The sequence below is a fragment of the Aotus nancymaae genome, unplaced genomic scaffold, assembly GCF_030222135.1.
Source record: "Aotus nancymaae isolate 86718 unplaced genomic scaffold, 86718_ANA_hifiasm-v0.15.2.pri h1tg000014l, whole genome shotgun sequence".
In the NCBI taxonomy this organism is placed as follows: domain Eukaryota; kingdom Metazoa; phylum Chordata; class Mammalia; order Primates; family Aotidae; genus Aotus; species Aotus nancymaae.
In genome coordinates, this window is record NW_026988425.1 from 110,443,608 (window position 1) to 110,450,499 (window position 6,892).

Genomic DNA, 6,892 nt, shown 5'->3' on the forward strand with positions numbered 1-6,892 from the left:
CTGGGCATCGGCGTCATGCGGGGAGGAGCCTGCCGGGGAGGGTCTGACGGGCGTGGAGGCTGGGCCAAAAATGGTAAGTCCTCACCTGTCTGGTCCAGGCTTAAAGAGCCAAGGAGACGGATGCCCCAGCCTGTTCCGTGCGCGCCTCCCCCTGCCCCGCCCCCGCCATGCCTCAGGACCCCGGCGCCCGCGGCTGCAGGTTCCCGTTTCCGCCAGCTACCGGAAGTGCAGCCCAGCAAGGAGGGACGTAGGGGAGAGCGCGGCACTGTTCAGCCAACACTAAGAGAAGTCTACAGCGCACCCTGGTGCCCGGAGGAGGGATCGAATCCGTAGAGGCTCAGTGGCAGCGGAGGAAAAATTAACGTGGCACCTAACCTGGGCATCTCTGTCAGTTCCAATGGCAGTGTCTCTGCACCTGCAGGGCACATTTGAAAAATATGAATAGAATTAATCTTTCACATTTTGATTAGATGCTGAGAAACTACCTACGTTATCTTCTAGATAGTGAGCCCCTTGAAGACTGAGATTGTATTGATCATCTCTGATTAGCAAGGAATGTGCCTTGCTAGTTTTCAGATGGAGTGGATTTTTAAATGGTGTCACTCTGGCTCTCCTAGGCTCCTGTTTCCATAACAAAAAGATCTTCAACATCATTAGTTATCAGAGAAATGCAAATCAAAACCACAGTGAGATACTACTTCATACCCCTTAGGATGGCTAGAATACCTTTAAAAGAAAAACATCACATACTGGTAAGGGTGTAGATAAATCAAAAGCCTCATATGCTGCTTCTGGGAAGGGTGAAGTTACTGTGGAAAACAGTTTGGCCGTTTCTCAAAGTTAAACATGAAGTTACTATTCGACACAGAAATACCTCTAGGTATATAACCAAGAGAAATTAAAAGGTGTCCACACAAAAACTTGGACACAAATGTTCATGGCGGTATTATTTATAATAGATAAAATAGGTAAACAACCTAAGTGTCCATCAGTAGATGAATGGGTAAACAGAAGGCGGTATATTCATACAATAGAATATCATTCAGTATTAAAAGAGGATGAAGTACTGATACTTGCCACAGCACGATGAACCTTGAAAACATTCTGCCAAGTGAAAGAAGCCAGACACAAGAGGTCACATGTTGTATTACTCCACTTACATGAAACATCCAGGATAGGCAAATCTGTAGAGACACAAAGTAGATGAGTAGTTGCTGGGGGTAAGTGAAAAGGGGAATAAGGAGTTATTGCTTGTGGGTATGGGGTTTCTTTTTGGGGTGATGAAAATATAAAGAATTAGATAATGGCAATCGTTACACATGTCTGTTAATATACTCAAACCTTCTGAATTGTACATTTTTAAATGGTGAATTGTGTAGTATGTGGATTATGTCTCAGTTTAAAAAAAAAGGAACAGCCCAAATTTTCAGATTGTCCCCAGCTTTGTGGCTGCAATGGTCTGCGGAGCCAGCCCTGAGGGGCTGCAATCCTCCCACTTCTCCATTCAGCCTGTCAGATGCTGCTCCTCTGCCAGGTTCAGCCCAACACTCTCTCACCCCTCCACAGCCCACCCTTGCCCACCCCTGCCCACCATGGGGAAGGTGGGACTTTCCTCCGATTTCTTGCAGGGGAGCCTTTTCTTGAGAAGTGTAGTGGTTTAAGCCAAAAGCATTCTGGGACATTGAATTCATCATATTTTTCTTTCTACCTTTGTATACATTTGAAACTTTCCATAATAACAGCAAAAAGGACTCTCCCCTCCAGCCTGCCCGGCACCCAAGCAGCTTGTGTATATCTTCGTAGGTAAATTTACACTCATGCTTGATCTACATGAATAAGAATTCCCTCTCCTGGAATATAGACCCACACTGCCCTTTTCCCGGCTTGGTGATAACAGGAGAATAGAATAGAGCCTATGCCTTCTCTTCTCTAATGATCCTTGGCTTATAAGTTTTTCCCAAGAGACCATTCCTTTTTTATTTTTAGTGTTTTAAAGGCAAGTGAGTTGCCTTTGCATATCCTTTGCCCATTTTTCCACTGGGATTATTTTTCTCATTGATTTATAGGAGCTATTTATATATTCTGGATATTGATCTTTTGTTGGAACTGCAAACATTTTTTTCCCTGTGTGAGGCTTATCTTTAATTTTTAACCATATTTCTAGTGATATCTTTAAAATGCTCTGACCTTCCATTACTGTTCTTGCTATTTGTTCGTTTAAGTCAGGGTCCAGTGTAAGAGCCCATTACACCGTGCTTCCTGAAAAATCTGCTGGTGGTAGAGGAGGCCCAAGCTTGTCTTGCCTCCTTGCCTTTTCCAGAAGGTGGATTTCATTTCATTCTTCCAGCTCTTTATTATTATTATTATTATTATTATTATTATCATTATCATTAGTTCGAGATGGAGTCTCCCTATGTCACCCAGGCTGGAGTTCAATGGTGCAGTCCCAACTCACTGCAACCTCTGCCTCCTGGGTTCAAGTGATTCTCCTGACTCAGCTTCCCAAGTAGCCGGGATTACAGGTGCCTGCCACCACACCAGGCTAATTTTTGTATTTTTAGTAGAGACCGGGTTTCACCATGTTGGCCAGGCTGGTCTCGAACTCCTGGCCTCATGATCCTTCTGCCTCGGCCTCCCAAAGTGCTGGGATTACAGGCATGAGCCACCGCACCCAGCCCTTCTAGGTCTTATTGGTACCACAGTACAAGGTGTTAAGGGGGCAATCAGAGGCAAGATGATGACTGTGTTGTGAGTCAGTGCAAGGACTTGGCCTTCAATTCCGAGTAAGATAAGGAGCCACAGTCAGGGCATTGAGCAGAGGAGTAGCTAAGGCAATTGTCTCAGCTAGAGATGGCGGTGGCTTGGATTGGGGTGATAGAGGTGGAGGTGGTGAGAAGTGGTCAGACTTGGGGTGCATATTGAAGATGGAGCCAATAGGACTTGCCAGTGGATTAGAGCGGCAGTGTGAGAGAAAGACAAGACACAGGATGTCCCAAGGGCTTTGGCCTACGTAACTGTGGCTACTTTTGCTCAAAAAGTAATCAAATATTTAAATTGGGCTAAAATTTAAGTCAGCTCCACAAATACAGAGACCATCTCTGTTTTGTGACCACTGATCCCCAAGACTTACCACAGTGCCAGGTACATAGGCATTCAGTAAATATCCGTGGATTGCTAAATAACAGTCTCTTGTACACATGGGTGGCGTCAGTGGTATAGGCTTCAAGCACACCAGAGGACACAATGTATTTCCACACCCTTCAGCATCCATCTCAACTGTCCCAACTTCTCATTCCTCTCCACTTCCTTCCATTGTCCTCTCACCCTACCAAGAGCACTAAGTCCCCCGCTGTATCCGCATGCTCCTTCCTCCTCCATCCTTCTCAGGGAGCAGGAAGATGGAGTGACAGGCAGGGGGGCCTGAAGGGCTTGAGAGCTTTCTCTCCACTCATTTCAGTCCTGTGGTTCTCGTGCCAAGGCTTTTAGCAACTCTGCTCGCTATCTGCATTAGCCACAAGAGGAGCAGATGGGAACGAAAGCAGGATGAGAGACTCTTGTTCTTTCTCCCGTTCTAGAAGAGGCCAGCAGAGCTCTTCTCACCTTGACATTCAGCGGCAGACATTCATTAGCCTAAATATTACACCACCACCACCACCGCCCCCATCATCGTCAGTCATCACCAATCTGTTAATCAAAACAATTGCCATCACCATTCAGTAAATGTTTACCGCATGCCAGATGCTACTCATTTCACCTATATCATTGAATTTCATCTGTGAGGACTCTGGGAGGTAGATATTATCATCCCCATTTTACAGATACACAAACTGAGACGGTTTCACTTGACCCTTTCATAGATCCCCTATCCTACTTTTGCTTTGCAAGGCTTACTTCCTCATACGAAATCCTTTATTGCTGTTTGCAAAACATGCTCAGTTTCTGCTTGCAGTTCCTCAGCCTTCAAATTTCAAATCTAAATTTTTTAGAGTCAGGCATGGTCTCACTGTAGTGCCCGGGCTGGAGTGCAGTGGCTATTCACAGGCACGATCATAGCAGGCTGCAGCCCTGAACTCCACCGCTTGAAGACATACCTTCCCCTCATGCCCTCCACTAAATGCTCACTGCCCCAGGAGGGGACTTTCTTTATCTTTAGTGACCCTGAAGCCTCCGGTCTTTCTCAGATATTCTCTTCCCACTGCCTCTGGCACCTGTTTGTACTCAGGCAAGTGGATGAGGATTGTTCTGCTTGATTTGCAGGGAGAGAATACCTTGTGAATTTGAGCTCAGAGGAACATGGCAGCAGCTGTTTGGGGCTTTTGCTATTTTACCCATTCCTTGCCAAAAATCTCTCTTCTCTCTCTCTCCCTCACACACACACACTTCCACCCACTCCCAAACACACACACGGCTTTCTCTTGGCTTGAAAATGTTTTGAGGGCACATCTCTCTGTTCACCTGGCAAAGAAAGGTGTGGGTTTCAGTATCAAGCTGACTTTGGTTCAAACAGGCTGTACTTGAGCTGGGTCACCATGCCCAAGAAGCATGAGTCAGGGCTAAAATCTACTCACTGGCTCAGCCAAGCACTGAGAACTGGCCCAGGGCTGCATTAGCCAAGGAGGGAGTGCCTTTTCCCAGCTGGTCTGCCCGGAAGACTTGCCTTTTTGCAGCGCACCCACTCAGAGCGGGAGTCTTTCCCTAATGCACATGAAGGTGCTTTATGTGAGGGAAACCATGATTCAAATCCCATTTGGCCTCATGCTAATAGTACTACTTTAGACAGGTGGCTGTATGTATTTACTTCTTCAGCCAATAGTTTGAGAACCCTGACTCTGCTGCGGGCACTGTGCCAAGTGTGGCAGGACCAGTGTGACAAAGTCACAATTCCTGCCTTAGAGAAGCCTGTAGTCTAGTTGAGAGATACTCACCAACAGTTGGATGGGCACTTCACCTATAGACGATGCTGAAGGAATGGTGGGAACCGTGTTCCAGCCAGCAGGAACCGCACAGGAAAAGGCAGTGAGATGCAAAACAGCATGGTATCTGCAAAGAACAAAGCACAGTTAGGATTCCTGAAGCACAGAGGGTCAGGTGGGCACAGCAGGAGAAAGGGTGAGCGCCTCTGAGGCTCATTTTTCTTATCTCTAAATCAAGGATGACTATCACCTCCGTCGTGCTGGACCTGAATTCAATGCATCATTGCTTTTGTGCCCAGGTAGTTTTGAAACTCTGTTGCCCGAGCCGGAGTGCAATGGCGTGACCTTGGCTCACTGCAACCTTTGCCTCCTGGGCTCTGGTGATTCTCCTGCCTTAGCCTCCTGAGTAGCTGGGACCACAGGCATGTACCACCATGCCTGGCTAATTTTTGGATTTTTTTCAGTACAGATGGGGTTTCGCCATGTTGCCCAGGCTGGTCTCAAACTTCTGAGCTTGGGCAATCACCTGCCTCAGCCTCTCAAAGTGCTGGGATTATAGGAGTGAGCCACTGCGCCCAGCCCTAGTTTTGAAACTTCTCAAAGGCAGGTGCCATGTCTACAGCTATACCCTGATAGCACACTGTCTGCAGACATACCCTTCCGTCACGCCCTGGACTAAATGCTCACTGCCCCAGGAGGGTCTTTTCTTTATCTTTGGTGACCCTGCAGCCTTCAGTCTTTTTCAGATACTCTCTTTGCACTGCCTCTGGCACCGGTTCGTGCTCAGGGAAGGGGATGAGTATCAGACACTGTGCTGAGCATAAAACTTGTGTTAAATAAGTAGTTTCTGATTGTCTAGTGCTAGCACATATAGAGATCTAATAAGTATTTGTTGAATGAATGAAACAAGCCATTCCTGAAACCTGGTCCTCACCACTTCGGCCTGCCTGAGATATAGGGTTGGAGGAGGGTCTTTGGAGAGGAGCAAGAAGGAGGAAGCACATCAAAACCTTCTTTCCAGAGGGAGCAACTGCTTGGACCATAGAGCAAAGCCCTGTGCAGCATTTTCCTTAAACTGGGGGCCTCTGGGTTGCCTTAGGGCTTCCAGTCTCTGCTTTCTGCTCTCAGGGGCAGGACAGGGGAGCATGGCTGAAGTGTGAGTGGCCAGGGTGGGGGTGCAGGCCGAGCTCCAGTCCCAGGAAATGGCTGCTCATGTCGCTCACTGGGAGTACAAGGAAGAGGCTGGGGACTGAAGGGGCAGAGCTGAGGGAACAGAAGAAAATCTTAGCTGCAGGGAAAAGCGCTTTTCTTTGCAATGAAGGCAATGAAATTAGAGGTAATTGTGAGACACAGAGATTCGATAAAACCTAGGGAGGCAATCAGGTAAGGGGGGCTGGGACTGGCTCGGGAGATGGAACAGCTGTTCCTCCCCTCCAGCGCCGCTGGTAATAGCCCCTGTGTTGTGGGAATTGAACAAACAGTCCTTCCTGGCCCCAAACGGCACTGCCCTGTAATGGGGCAGCTGGAGCAGCCAGAGGAGTAGGGGTAGGCTGACCACAGACAAGACCTAAGCTTTCCTCCCAGACAACACGCTACTCCTGGGGTCTGGAAGCCCAAGAATGGTGAAGCTTGGACCTGCTGTAAGGGCAGGAGGCTAATGGGGGTGGCTACTGTAGGACTGACCTCCCTTTCACCTGCAGACCACAGGCCACCGGAGGCCCTGGGAGGAGCTAGGGCATTCCCTCCTTCCCTGTCCCCCACGTCCTCCCTTTCACCTGCTGAGGATATAGTGGTGAGTAACTCACACCATGAAACAGAATGAAATGTGGAAAGGGCTAGTTAGGAAGCACAGGGCCACGTGGATGCAAACAGCAGGCGACAGCCCAGCCCAGCTGTTCCTCAGTTAGGGGAAGTCTTTAAGAAGAAGGGGTCTTGAATGGGGCCTGACGCATGGCTGTGGGGAGAGGAGTCAATAGGAA

General features: G+C 48.1%; 1 protein-coding gene across 6 annotated transcripts in view; it reads right to left on the reverse strand.

The window, feature by feature from the left end:
• DET1 (DET1 partner of COP1 E3 ubiquitin ligase) overlaps positions 1-225 on the reverse strand; it is a 56,872-nt gene extending 56,647 nt beyond the window's left edge. For 3 of the 6 annotated variants that reach the window (XR_001105138.3, XM_012438667.2, XM_012438665.2), the window contains exon 1: positions 86-160. The gene's annotated coding sequence lies outside the window, so the exon portion shown is untranslated. Of the gene's footprint in view, positions 1-85 lie in introns of all 6 variants that reach the window. The other 3 variants (XM_012438663.3, XM_012438661.3, XM_012438664.2) reach the window with 2 other exon arrangements.
• Between the last annotated feature and the right edge of the window lie 6,667 nt (positions 226-6,892).